This window comes from Cibotium barometz, chromosome 40, assembly GCF_041138505.1.
Source record: "Cibotium barometz isolate CiBa-2024 chromosome 40, ASM4113850v1, whole genome shotgun sequence".
NCBI lineage: Eukaryota > Viridiplantae > Streptophyta > Polypodiopsida > Cyatheales > Cibotiaceae > Cibotium > Cibotium barometz.
In genome coordinates this window covers 21,134,293-21,150,056 of record NC_141085.1, presented here as the reverse complement: position 1 = coordinate 21,150,056, position 15,764 = coordinate 21,134,293, and positions in this window count along the sequence as shown.

Here is a 15,764-nt window from a genome sequence, read left to right as displayed (position 1 = left end):
TAGTCACCGCCGTTAGTAGAAAGAATCTTAAAACACACAAGGGAAAGAACATCCAGAGTCGTCAAAATACTGGTTAATCAATTGGGGCGTTATTACAAAAGTGATGACACTAATGCTACAATCCCAATTCATCATAACGGGTACCAAGAACTGGCTATCCTAGATGGTGGGGAGGGGGTCAGCATCATCACAAAATGATGTTGGGAAAATTGGAAAAAATTTGATCTGAAAAGAGCAGATCTTATCATTAAAATGGCAGATGGAACATCTTCAAGACCCATTGGGCTTTTAGAGAATGTGGTGTGACTCAAACTCTTTATGTCTCGCTACCATCATACATTTGTGGTAATGGACTTTTTGTGCCAACGACATAATATTGGGGAGACCCTTCATGAGGGAATCCAAATAATTGGTGCACGATTGGGAATTAGACCATGTGTATGCTCAAAGGGATTCGCAAATTCTAAAGATATATCTATGAACATGGAAAGCACACCCCATGGAAGGGCAATTGTTTGTTGGTAATGATTCAACCACAACCAAGCAAACCACATCCGTACAAATATGCCAGGCCACGGTAGAAATTTTTGAAGAGAAAAAGGAAGTAGAAATGTATGCATCACTTCCTCCTCCAGATTTCAGTGTGAAAACTGGATGCATGTGCTAGCCACCAAGATGTGATGCAACCCTGAGGAACCCAATACGTGGAATCTGGGACTGTTCCCACTACCTTTGTCTGTATGGTCAATTGGCAACCCATTGAGGAGGAAGTTTCTAGCATTTTAGGGGTTGGATCACAAGGCCGTACTAGTTCCCAACGCCTTAGAAGATGGCAAAAGCAGAAATGATATATCACTCGACGAAATCCCCTGCTACTACAAAGAAAGCCCACGGATGCCCAGTGGCTGAGATACCTCGAAGCTACTAAGGTACACGACAAGTTTTCTAAGAATTGGGGTGAGGAATTGAGTAAGATGTCCCTTGAAGGGAAACATAGGGAGGAAGTCACCCTTCGAGAACTGGAAACGTCTAAGCCTATGAAAACTGGGTGCTAAAAACAAAACAAAGCTTTGGTAGAATCTGAGCGGCGAGAGGCTAAGAAGGTGATGGCTAAAACAAAAAGTGAGGATGAGGATAAACGAGACCTACTTTTAGTACCAGACCATTTCAAAACATACACAATTAACGAATGAAAAGTGGTCCGATTGACGGTAAAAAGGGTTAAGGAAGATGGGTTATCCGCATCATACAATGGCCCAACTGAAGTCAAGGAAATTCTTATTGCAAAACCAAGGGAGGAAACCAAACCTATTTATATCGCTAGGGACTTGACTCGGGCTAAAGAAAAGGAGCTTGTTGCTCTCCTTAAGAAGTTTAAGGATTGTTTCACTTGGAACTACAAAGAAATGAAGGGTGTACCACCTGAAGTGGTGCAACACACGATCCCAATCATGGACAGATCAAGACTAACCAGGCAAAAACCATACCAGATGAATATGTGGCAATTGTAAAGGAGAAAATTGATAAACTCATTACTGCGGATTTCATCTACGAGATAGAACATATGGATTGGCTATCACCAATCATAATAGTATTAAAGAAGAATGGAAAACTTAGGGTCTGTGTTGATCTCAAAAAGGTCAACGCAGCTACTAGAAAGGACCATTACCCATTGCCTTATATGGAACACATTTTGGAGAGACTAGCTAGTGAAGAAGTTTACAATTTCTTAGGCAGATTTTCAGGCTACAATCAGGTGTCTATAGCGCCCGAAGACCAGTATAAGACAGCCTTCAATACAATGTGGTGGGGGACATTTGCTTACAAAGTTATGCCTTTCAGTCTCACCAATGCCCCAGAAACATTTCAACACAATTAATGTGCACAACCTTCAAAGACTACTTGCAAAAGTGGTTGGAGGTATTCATTGATGATCTGTGTGCACACTCTCAATGGACAGACCATTTGGCTTGCTTGAGAAAAGTGTTTGAGCGATATCCATTGTATCGTATATCCTTAAACCCTTGCCAATTTTGGGTCAACCATGGTGTGATATTGGGACACATTATCTCTAAGAATGGTATATCCACTGACAACAACAAATTCAAGTTGATCTTGGAATTGCCCCCACCCACTAATTACAAAGGTGTGCGGAGATTTATGGGCCACGTTGGGCATTATCACTGCTTCATAATATTTTATGTTAAAATCACCAGACCATTATATAAGCTACTCATTGTCTTTGAATGGACTGAAGAATGCTAGGAAGCATATGATAGATTGAAGCAAGCACTCGCCAGTGTGTCAATTCTGAGACCACCTAACTGGGACCATATATTTCATGTGCACATCGATGCATAAAACTTTGTTATTGGATGTGTGTTGACATAACCTGGTGATTTGAAATTGGACTACCCAGTCTGCTTCATTAGTCCCCAATTGAATTATCCAGAGGTGAATTATACCAACACATAACGAGAAGGGTTGAACATGGCTTATGCTTTCAAGAAGTATTGACATTACCTATTGGCCAACAAATTTGTGTTCTTTGTGGACCATCATGCCTTATTATACTTGGAGAACAAGCCTTGCACCACGGGATGAATCACATGCTGGTTGTTATTACTATTAAAATTTGACTTCACAGTCACGATAAGAAAGGGAATACAACATCGATGCATCAAACTTTGTTATTGGATGTGTGTTGACATAACCTGGTGATTTGAAATTGGACTACCCAGTCTGCTTCATTAGTCCCCAATTGAATTATCCAGAGGTGAATTATACCACCACATAACGAGAAGGGTTGAACATGGCTTATGCTTTCAAGAAGTATTGACATTACCTATTGGCCAACAAATTTGTGTTCTTTGTGGACCATCATGCCTTATTATACTTGGAGAACAAGCCTTGCACCACGGGATGAATCACATGCTGGTTGTTATTACTATTAAAATTTGACTTCACAGTCACGATAAGAAAGGGAATACAACATGTGTTGGCCAATCATATGTCAAGAATTCCAAATGGGGAACCGACACAAGTGGTGTTGACGATGACCTCCTTGATGCTTTTTTGTTCAAAAACTGGACATGGTGCCTGAATGGAGAAAAGAAATATCATATTATCTAGCTTATGGTTTTCCGCAGAACAACACTTGAACAAAGATAAAGTGTGTCGACTTGTTAAGCTGGCTACACCTTATCAATTAATTGCTGGAGAATTATACAAGCTAGGTAAGGACAATGCCTTAAGGAGATGTGTGCTGGAAGATGAATTTGTCACAATATTAGATGAAGCACACTCAAGGATAGCTAGAGGACATTTCGCTGGGGAAATTATAGCTTGTAAGGTGCTTCAAGCAAGACTATGGTGGCCCACGTTGTTTGGGGACGTCATAGAGTTTGTTAAAAGGTGTGAAGAGTGTCAGCGATTTTCCATTCCGCAACAAAGGGACACGATGCCACTCACCCCTGTTATTGTTGTAAGACAGCCTTTTGAGAAATGGGGAGTTGATTTTATTGGACCTATTAGTCAAATTGCTGCGCATTGCTGCGCATCCATCACAAGCCTAATATGGATCATGGCCATAGAATATTTCACGAAATGGGCAGAGGCCAGAGCCTCTAAGCGAGTTGATGCACAAACAACAGCTAAGTTCTTATATGAACAAATCATTTTGAGATTTGGCTGCCCATTAGAATTAGTCAGTGATCGCAGTTCACACTTCATTAATGAGGTGATTGATCACTTACTTTGCTGGATTCCTTGTAGTCCACCGAAAGTCATCCCCTTATTATCCAAGCTAATGGTTAAGCAAAGAGTACAATTAAAATTTTGTGTACTATCTTGACAAAAACATTAGAAGCAAGTCGAACAGATTGTATTCTCTATCCCCTTACACTCCATTTCAAACTCTCTCTCTCTCTCTCTCTCTCTCTCTCTCTGCAGCAAGAATGTGATACCCTTAGCTAACGTTGCTATCAACACAGATTGTCCCCCTTGTACACTACCACCATGTGGCTAGAGGAGGAGCATAGGAGACGGTTTACAAGAGATGGCTATAGAGAGTGACACCTTGCATGGGGAAAACAACTTTGCATCATAGGTAGTAAGTCTATAACCCACGCATTGCTTCGGTATAAATTTTTTGCTTGTATGCATGTGCATATGCAAGTGTGGGATTCTGTGCAAGCATGTGTGCAAGTGTCTGTGTGTGGTCCATGCACATGTGTGTACAAGCATGTGTTTATCCATGCAAGTGTACATGTTTGTGTGTGTGTATGTGTGTGTGTGTGTTTGTGTGTGTCATGTGCGAGGGAAATGCTGGCTTGCTTGGTTACACAACAAGGCTGGCTAGTCAGGTGCAAAGCATTTGGATATCGTCACAAAGGATGCTGATGATGAAGGTAGCTTAGATCTTTCAGTTAAATGCTCGACTATCTAACAAGGAGAATGAATATAATGAGTTGGTAGAAGTTGTTCATGGTGGTTAACATTTGCAGAACCATGAATTGGAACAAAAAGCAAAGGATCTAGAGGCCAAGAACAACAAATTAGAAGGGGTATTAGAGAAGACAGTCAAACATGGGCCCACCTCTAGGTTGGATTCACGTGAACGAGTAAGAGAACAAAGACCACTTACTGCATTGTCAAGAAATAGTGGAAACTACAAACACCGTATACATGCTGAGACTGATAAGCTGAAGAACCTTAAACAAGACAATGGAGCACTCTCAAAAGTCTTCTCAAGACAGATGGTGAAGTCTACACTTTCTCATTCCAAGTTCAGAACAATTAGTGATGATGTCGTCCATGCACGATCGTAAGACGTGAAGAATGCATTTATTGCAAAACTGAAGCTCAAGGTATTTATGACAAAGTTGGTTTAAGTATAGAACCCTATGCAATGATCTACAAACAAATGGATGCAGGTTTTAAGTCCGTGTTGCAAAACAAAAGGGTAACTCTGGTGTCATGCCCTTTTAGTGTCAGAAAAGCAAGGCAACAATTGAAACAATGTCCTTGAACTCATTGGTGAGCCTAAACACATAGTTCACTCACATGTATTCAAGAATTATGCTAAAGAAGTGACCAATCTGAATCCAAATAATAAATTTGTCTTGGATGTGTGCAAAATTTCAAGCTATAATGGTGAAGTTCTATGATATGTCTATTCAAGAACGTGGTGACACATAGAAATTTGTACTAAAACTTGATGAGAGTGAAATTATAAAGAATTAAAAGATAGAAAGAGTAAGTTTGACATTGATGAACAGGGCATTGGATCCTTCCATAAAGCCAAGTGATCCTCAGTGCTTCAGTGTTCAATTTGAAAACGAAATCTAGTGGCTCGCAACATTTGAGGTTCCAAAAGAGGACCATGAGATCCTAAAGATGTTTTTCAATCTAATAGAGATTCCTACTGTTGTTCAACATCAAAAAGCAAGTGAAATTCTACATGTGGATGGTTTCAGAGACTAAGTGGAATGGCATCTTGCAGGTGATCTAAAGACAATAAAGTGCATGTTTGGTGTCTCAAATGTTGCAAATGCAGAGTTTGCTTCCTTGCAATGCATGGGCTCAAGAAAAAGCGTAAGAATGGAAAAAAGGGGTGGAATGTAAGATTCCTCCTCAGCGTGAATAATGAATAAGCCTTTACTTCATTACCCTATAATAATTCCCTGTTTCTGAATACAAGAAAATATTATTTTTCCTTGTTTTGCCTAGTGAGATAAAAATTTCTAGAGAGTGGTGATTCAATATTGGGATTTTTTGGACATATAAATTCTACAAATATCAAAAATATGTTTTCCTAGAAACAGAAAATCAAAATTAAGTTTCCAAGGTGCAATTGAAATTATTAAAAATGATTTAAAAGACCTTAGCCTAAGGGTCAAGATTTTCTAAAAATTTTGGATTATGGTCCAATTAAGGTTCCTATGGACCAATAAGATTAATCCAAGTGTTGGGATAAGATAAATCCAATGAACAAGAGAAAATACCCAAAAATGAGTAAATGCCCACATAAGATGAAGAGTTGACTGAGTACAAGATTTATTAGTTAAAAATTATGAAATATTACTAAACAAATGAGATATTTTTGAGTAATCATTCATTTTTGACACCTTGGTAAGGAAAAGGGGGGCCTTCAAGGAGACGCCTATTTCACATGTGTGGAGGAGTTTTAAACTAAAAAATAATAGGATATTTTTTAATCTCTCCTCTCTCTTGGATCAAACCAAATCAAAAAGGGAGCCAAACTGGTCCAAATCTTGTCCAAATTCAACCAAACTAAAGCTAGAAAATTCTAGAACTTAGTTGGACTTAGTTAGTAACCTCCCTCACCTATAAATTGGATATTGATCCTAATGATAGTTATTCTATCATATTATATTATTCAAACTTTATGCTTTCAAAATTATTGAAAATTATCAACAGAGCTATGGTAAAATTTTTGAAAAATTAACACATAAATCATTTTCGTACATAATATGAAAAGAGGACTTTCTATCATATTCTAGGATTAATCATCCTAGATTAATTGAATAATTCTCATCATAACCATGGAAAAATTAGTTTTAATGTTTATGCTTAAATATTTAAAGAGGAATTTCTAGTAATACATTTTTATGAAGAGAAATTCCCATGACAATAGACATCCATGTATTCCAATGAAGTAAGAGAAAAATTAGAATACTAAAATAATGTATATTTTATTTAAAAATTAAAGAAAGATTTTAGTTAAATTTATCTTTTTGCATAGATAAATTCAAATGATGAAAGAGGAATTCCCACCATATTTGGAATTCAATCATTTGAATGGGAATTTCTAGTTTAATGAAATCAATGGATATTTAATATAATTTTTAAGATAATTTTAGATAGATTTAATTTATTGTAAAAGAGGAGGTCCCATGATAATTGGATTGCACTCATTAAATGAGAAAAAGAGGGATTTTAATTTTATTCAAAAAATTAGGTATTGGTATTTAGTTAAAAGAAGAATTTCTATGATATTTAAGAAAAGATGGATTTGAATTAAATCTTGGTGTCAAAAGTTGAATTTCCACCATAATTCTACCTAATGAATTAAGGTCGAGAAATTATGTGGCAGAAAGAATATCTTTGGATATTTTATTTGGTAAAATTACTAAATTAATATTTACCCAAAATTAGATGTTTATGTGGAAGGAATCCTTGTTAGAACTAAACCGCATGAATTTGGTTAGACTGTGAGAAGGACAAACAGTAAATCTACTTGTCCATCTCTTAAACTGAATCAAGCAAAAACTTTGTGAGACCAATTCCAGTCCCTAAACACAAAGAATAGACTACCGAAACTAAACTAGTTTTTCCTTTGACCGAACACCTTCTTGCATAATAGCACCGCCTAAGGTAAACCCATTGGCATCAGTAACTACCTCAAATGGTTTGGTAAAATCCGGTAACTTAAGGACAGTGTTGGTTACTAAGGCTATTTTCAGCTTGTCAAAGGCACTCTGACACATTGCAGTCCACTGAAAAAGTGTACTCTTCTTGAGAAGGTTAGTTAAAGGGGATGCTATCTGAGCATACCCAGGTATAAAGATCGTATACCATCCGGTTAATCCTAGGAATCCTTTGACTTCCTTTACTGCCTTGGGTTCTGGTCATTCAAATGACTGCTTGGATCTTTGCGGGGTCAAGAGAAATCCCATCCTTTAACACTATGAATCCCAAGTATTCTACCTGGTCAACAGAGAAAGAACACTTGCTCTTCTTTGCAAAGAGTTGGTGTTTCCTTAGGATTTTCAAGACCATGCGCACATGATCTGTAGCATTCTTTGAGTATACCAAGATATCATCAAAGAAGACAAGAACAAAATCATCCAAGTATTCTCTGAGAATATCTTGCATAAGACGATTGAATGTCGCCCCAGGGCATTAGTCAATCCAAACGGCATGACTGTAAACTCATAATGCCCATAGCAAGTATTGAATGCTATCTTTGGGATGTCTTGCTCTTTGATTTTGATCTGGTAGTACTCGGATTTGAGATCTATCTTTGTGAACATTTTGGTCCCACTTAACCGATCCAGAAGTTCATCAATCCGAGGAATAGGATACTTATTTTTAATTGTTAATTGATTCAGTCCTCTGTAGTCAATACAGAGTCTTAAAGTTTCATCTTTCTTCTTTTGAAAGAGAACGGGCGCACCCCAAGGTGAGACACTAGGTCTGACTTAAGTTCTATGGCTTCAGGGACTGGCATTTTGTATGCATACTAGGCTACTGGCTGAGCTCCGGGGGTTAATTCGATCTCATGATCTACTTCACGAGATGGAGGCATCTCAATCAGCTCTTTAGGAAACACATCTGCATACTCACTTAACCACTCTGGTTCTTTAGCCTTGCATTTTATGTCTACATGATTCATTTTAACGATATACACAGCTTGCCTCTTTCTGAGCCCTGTTAATAATTTGGAAGCCTTGACTAATTGCAACACTGGGAATCTGGAAATTCCAATTCCTTGAACTTTATTCCCGTGAAGGTCAAGAAAAGAGATGGTTCCTTTGTGACAATGTCAGCCTGATTCTTTTGGAGCCAATCCATTCCAAGGATTCCATCATAGATTCCCAAGGGCAGGACTCTGAAGTGGCACTCTGTTATGTTCCCATCTTGGCTAAACTGAATAAGGTCAGTTTCAAGGTGTGTGAAAAGAATCTTTCCACTCGCCAATTTTACTTGCATAGGTTTCCCTGATTTTTGATTTAGGACTAATTTACGCATACATCCTGGGGAAATAAAAGAATGAGTACTGCCTGAATCAAATTGCTTATCCTAGTACTATGCGTTGTGGTTTGGAGGACTGAGAATTGATGGTTATTCCCTCGATGCTCTATTGCTGCATAAATCTGTCCTTTCTCTTCCTCCACTTCCTCAGCTATAGTGACAGCTCTAGTTGCTGCAATCTGAGGCAGAACTCTCTCTCTTTGGTTATTCCAATTCTGGGACGGAGTTCGGAGACTGCTTTGCATGGAGGCTGCAGGCTAAGCTTTTGAAATTAAGTATCGATCGGGGAAAGAAAATGTGGTTGTAGATGCACTCAGCAGAAAAGCCTCCTTGCTTGCAATTATAGTGGTGTCAAATCCATTGATCAGTGAAGCAAAGGAGAAAATCATGCAGGACAAATTCTTTGCCCCTATTGCTACCCTTCTAATGCAGGAAAGCAAGACTCCTCAAGAAATGAATCGAGTTCTTGGATACAAATTGGATGAAGGATGCATGTATTATAATAATTGGCTATGTATCCCCAATGATGAGGGAATAAAGGAAAGAATTTTGAGAGAAGCCCATGATAGTCTGATAGCTGGACATTCAGGGTTTATAAAAACCTATATGTCTATGAAGAAAAGCTGCTTCTGGCCAGAACTCAAAAAGGATATACTTGATCATGTGCAAAAATGCTTAATGTGTCAAAGAGTCAAGGGGCTGAGAGAGTCAAGATGCCAGGGAAACTGCAGCCTCTAGACATTCCACAAATGAAGTGGGAATGTGTCAGTATGGACTTTGTCATTGGATTACTTTCAATGCAATTAGGTTATAACTCCATTTTTGTGGTAGTTGACAGGCTAGCCAAAGTTGCCCATTTGATTCCAATGAAAGAAACATACTCTGCAGTGGATGTTGCCAGAGTTTTCCTTAAGGAGATCTTTAGAATGCATAGTTTATCCAGGAGGATAGTAAGTGACAGAGACCCCAAATTCACATCGAAATTCTGGACTGCATTCTTTGAAGCAGTAGGAACTTTCTTGGATCTCAGCACTGCCTATCACCCCAAAATAGATGGCCAGACTGAAAGAGTGAACCAGGTAATTGAAGATATCCTTCGGTCACGCTGTGGGGCAGGGAACCCAAGAAGTGGTTAAGCCATTTCCATCTAGTCGAATTTGCTTACAATGCTTCTTATCATCGAAGCATTGGGATGAGTCCTTTCAAAGCTTTGTATGGACAAGATTGCCTTACACTGTCTGGCCCATTGATCAAAGTCGAAATGTCCAGACAAATGCTTGATGACATGGACTAGTAGATGCAATCAATCCATAAAGATATAAAGGCAACCCAAGACAGGCAAAAACAGTATGCAGATAAAAAGAGGTCAGAGAGAGAGTTTGAAGAATCAGATATAGTCTTCATTCGAGTACGACCAAAAAGAAGTTCCTTATCCTTAGGGAAGTACAAGAAGCTCTATCCCAGATACTCTGAGCCTTATGCTGTTACAAAGAAAGTGGGCAATCTAGCCTACAAACTTCTTCTGCCTCCCTATCTCAAGGTACACAATGTATTCCAGGTCAATTTGCTTAAGAAGTATGTACTCAGACCGAGTCAGGTGATTAATGATGAAAAATTGATCTCTTCGACTCAAGGCCAAATGGTACTCCAACTTGAGGAAATCCTTGATGTTCGGGAGAAGATTCTCAGGAGCAGAGTTCTCAGAGAATTCTTAGTAAAGTGGAAGTTATTCCCTCTAGAGGACGCCACCTCGGAGAAAGAAGAAGAGTTGGCAAAGGATTACCCCCACTTTGCGAGATGAGTACATCTCGCGTTTTTCAAGTAGAAGAGGATGTAAGATTCCTCCTCATCCTGAAAAATGAATAAGCCTTTACTTCATTACCCTGTAATCATTCCTTGTTTCTAAATACAAGAAAATATTATTTTTCCTTGTTTTGCCTAGTGAGATAAAAATTTCTAGAAAGTGATAATTCAATATTGGGATATTTTTGGACATATAAATTCTACAAATATCAAAAATATGTTTTCCTAAAACAAAAAATCAAAATAAAATTTCCAAGGTGCAATTGGAATTAATTAAAAATGATTTAAAAGACCTTAGCCGCCTAAGGGTCAAGATTTTTTGAAAATTTTGGATTATGGTCCAATTAAGGTTCCGATGGACCAATAAGATTAATCCAAGTGTTGGGATGAGATAAATCCAATGAATAACAGAAAATATCCAAAAATGAGTAAATGCCCACATAAGATGAAGAGTTGACTGAGTACAAGATTTATTAGTTAAAAATTATGAAATATTACTAAACAAATGAGATATTTTAGAGTAATCATTCATTTTTGATACCTTGGTAAGGAAAAGGGTGGCCTTCAAGGAGGCACCTATTTTACATGTGTGGAGGAGTTTTAAACTCAAAAATAATAGGATATTTTTATCTCTCCTCTCTCCTGGATCAAACCAAATAAAAAAGGGAGCCAAACTGGTCTTGTCCAAATTCAGCCAAACTAAAGCTGGAAAATTCTAAAACTTAGTTGGACTCAGTTAGTGGCCTTCCTCACCTATAAATAGACTCTCATTATTTTGTATTCTCATCTGTGAACTAAACTATGTCGATATTACTCTAAGATAAGCTTATTTTCTATTACCCTCTAAAAATCCTCTACAAATTGAAGAGATTGGAGCTTCTCTCTCTCTTCAACCTTCCTTGGAGTCTTCATCAACATACCAAACCAATTGATTGGTTGGGGGCCTCTCCATTGACTAAAGAATCAAGCAAATTAAGAGGTAAAGTGTGGTTTATGGTCTTTTTTCTTAAATCTCAAAATGTTTCTCACTTCTCAACCCCTCTCAAGCTTGAGAAGCATTCAATTGAATGGCTCTTTAATGCAATTGGAACTCTCTAATGAATTCTAGTGATAAATCTTATAAATTTTACATTTATGCTTAAATTAGAATGTTTTTTAAGCGTATCTCTCTCCCCCCCAAAGAATGGTCATTCCTATGACCTATTCTATATTCAAATGATGCTTTTCATGAAGCAATTCTCAAATCTAAAAGTAGTTTCTATGCTTGTTAAATTTGAGGCCAAAGAAGTGGCTATTTAATGCTTTTATGCTACTTAATTTATGAAAAACTAAGGAATCAAGTCCATAATTGGATATTGATCCTAATGATATTTATTCTATCATATTGTTTTATTAAAACTTTATGCTTTCAAAATTATTAAAAATTATCAATAGTAGCAGCGGAGCTATGGCAAATTTTTTGAAAAATTAACACATAAATCAGTTTCGTACATATAATATGAAAAGAGGACTTTCTATCATATTCTAGGATTAATCATCCTAGATTACTTGAATATTTCTCATCATAACCATGGAAAATTTGGTTTTAATGTTTATGCTTAAATATTTAATTAGGAAAAAGAGAAATTTCTAGTAATTCATTTTTATGATAAAAGAGAAATTCCCATGACAATAGACATCCATGTACTCCAATGAAGTAAGAGAAAAATTGGAATACTAAAATAATGTATATTTTATTTAAAAATTAAAGAAAGATTTTAGTTAAATTTATCTTTTTGCATAGATAAATTCAAATGATGAAAGATGAATTCCCACCATATTTGGAATTCAATCATTTGAATGGGAATTTCTAGTTTAATGAAATCAATGGATATTTTATGTAATTTTTAAGATAATTTTAGATAGATTTAATTTATCGTAAAAGAGGAGGTCCCATGATAATTGGATTGCACTCATTAAATGAGAAAAAGAGGGATTTTAATTTTATTCAAAAAATTAGGTATTGGTACATTTAGTTAAAAGAAGAATTTCTATGATATTTAAGGAAAGATGGATTTGAATTAAATCTTGGTGTCAAAAGTTGAATTTCCACCATAATTCTACCTAATGAATTAAGGTCGAGAAATTATGTGGCAGAAAGAATATCTTTGGATATTTTACTTGGTAAAATTACTAAATTAATATTTACCCAAAATTAGACGTTTATGTGGAAGGAATCCTTGTTAGAACTAAACCGCATGAATTTGGTTAGACTGTGAGAAGGACGGACAGTAAATCTACTTGTCCATCTCTTGAACTGAATCAAGCAAAAACTTTGTGAGACCAATTCCAGTCCCTAAACACAAAGAATAGACTACCGAAACTAAACTAGTTTTTCCTTTGACCAAACTCACCAAGAATCTAGTTGACACGCTGACAAAATGATGGGTAGATTACCCTCATGAGAGATCAAGGATCCTCATTATAAAACTGGGAATTATGGAAAAAAGGGTTTTGTGAAACCAATCTCAAACTGGGAATTTTACTTGCATTGGAACCTCTTTTTTTCATTCAAAGGACTGTTTTATGCCAGAATTCTAGAGGAAGCATTTGGCATATGTGTTTTACTAAGATGAGGCTTGTTTGGAATAGCTAGTAGGGAGTCGTCAAGGGACGTCGCTCGCGGCAAAGCCTACCAAGGTTTTGACCAACCTCGGTACAGTTAAAATGGTGCGCTTCCAGCAGCATGATGGGCGAGGACTGACGAAGTGGTCCTTGAGTGAAGTGCTAGGACACCTAAGGAGGATCCTAGAGGTTTCTGACCAGGCGATACATGGGCTTACGGTTACTAGGACACCCATGCGTACGTCGAGGAAGATTTTAGATGGACTAAAAAGAAAGATTTTTGGAACCGAATTTTGATAGTGGATCTCGTTGGTTGGCCAGCTGGTCTTCAACGGAGAGTCCAGAGGACACATTTTGTAATATAATGGACTCAGAATTTTGGAAAATGAGGATAAAAAATATTATGATTTCTATTGAAGGATTGTTTTAAAGCTAGTCGAATCTGTTATAAATGGCAATTTCATATTGGGTGTGTACGTGGTATACCTACCTTAATTTTTGCATAAATCGTCGGCTAGGGGACCTGGGAACTCTTTTCCTCGCTCGGTACCCGAGCAAAACACAACCAAATCTTTATAAAGGAATCCCACCTATATAGTGGTCGGGTGGTTGGCTAACCCATGGGCTAGATGGGGTTAGGCTGGATCGGAGGATTCCTGTGTGAAACAATAAAATACGATTAGTTACGTTAATTAAATTAAATCCTGAGAAGACCTTGTTCTGTGGGAGGGGATCAACAGCTGTGCCTCGTAAATGAGAAAAAAAGTGGTGATTCCATGGACCAAGTGCAAGTCTCTTCTTGATTTTACCATGTGACTTCAGGTTCAGTCAGGTCAGTTTAACTAGTTAAGACTATGACTCGTTAGAATATTTCCCCCGTTAGAAGATTTTTCCCATGGCGGAATCGCTCGTGCCTTCCGAGCGAGGGGAGTTTTTTCGAGCCCGATTTCGGAGGAACCGCCCGGGCTAGCCTCTCATCCCGGACATCCGCGGGCGAGGCCCCTTGGGACATCATAGCATAGCGGAGGCTACACTCCAACCCACACACTTTGTTAATCCGTGAATGCAACCTGGTTAGCGCATAGAGGCTATCCCGAATGGGAGAAGATTAGTTAACCACACACTAATGACTTCTAGTCCTACTCAATCCTTCTTCAACACTCAAGCAATCAATCTAACATAATCAAAGCATCAAGATTAGGCTACACTTAAGCATAAAAATGCAACTTATGCAAAGAATCTAACATGCAAAGAGCTATCACACAAGCCTCAACTACACATCATTTCATGCACAAGCTTCATCACATGCACTCTACAATTCACAAATCAGATTTTAGCATCAAAACATCATTAAGAAATCTAGATTAGCAAGTGTGTAGACCATAACCTCATATCATTGAAAATGTAGAGAATAGAGAGTACAAGATTGAAGCAAGAATGGAGATGGAGAGCCTTGGGAGAGCACATGAGATGGAGCTATGGAGCAAGCTCTCTCTATGAGCCTCTCAACCAAATGACCAAAGAGTGCTCCCTAGCTCTCAAATGGGCCACTTTTTATACAAAAACTCTAGAACTCCCAAAAGTTCCCATGTGGGATTATTGTCAAGCCCACTCCCACATTCATCTACAACTTAGAACTCTTTACAAGAGCCCTAAGTGTCTTTTTTGTTGCATCCTTGCATTGATCTTCATTCGTCATGCAACACTCTCCCCTTCCTATTTTGCGCACGTCCTCGAGCGCGGTAGTAGCAAGAGCTACAAAAAACAATAGATACAAGTAAAGTCTTTATTGAAAAAAAGAAAAGAAAAGAAAAGAAAAGAAAAGAAAAGAAACCAGCAATGATAATTTCACACGTGAGCATACAAGTGCAAGGTTGATTAAAGTTTTAAAGAGTATTAAAATAGGTGAGTAAAGAATAGTCAAAGTGAGACTAAGTGGTAGATAGTGCTATGTAAAGGCAAGTGTGCTTGTACATCGTCGGTTATGACCGCAGTCTCAAATCCTACAAGTATTTAAGTTATTCCTAAGTGGCAAACCTACTCCTAAATATGAGCAAAGGTGATTGGAACTCTTCTTTTCTCTCTTTTTTTTTTTGGATGTGTGTGTAGAAGGTGATAAAGATTAAGGTTCCATCCCAATGAGACCCAAGCAATGGCCAAGAGACCTCCACCAAGAGAATCTAAAAACCGCTAAGTATCTCAAGGGCGACAGACCCTTTTTCTTTCTTTTATGACCTAAGGAGTACCCCATGAAGATGAGGGCATCGGTCTTGAGGGCCCATAGTGTACCCCAGAGTCCTACCAACATCTATCAAGGCGATAGATTCCTTGAAGGTCTTTTTCTGAAGCTTTTAGACATCAGTGTTCACCCCATAGAAACCAAGGCATTGGCCCCAAGGTGCTAAGACAACCCCAGGTCCTACCAAGCATTCCTCATGGCTGTAGACACATCATGTCTCAATTCACTTTGTATATATATATTTTTAGGGTATATTTTCATAAATTTTTTTATTAATCCTAGCACCTAGCTCATATCTAAGAGTAGCTACCACTAGGGATAACTAATATACCTTGAAAGC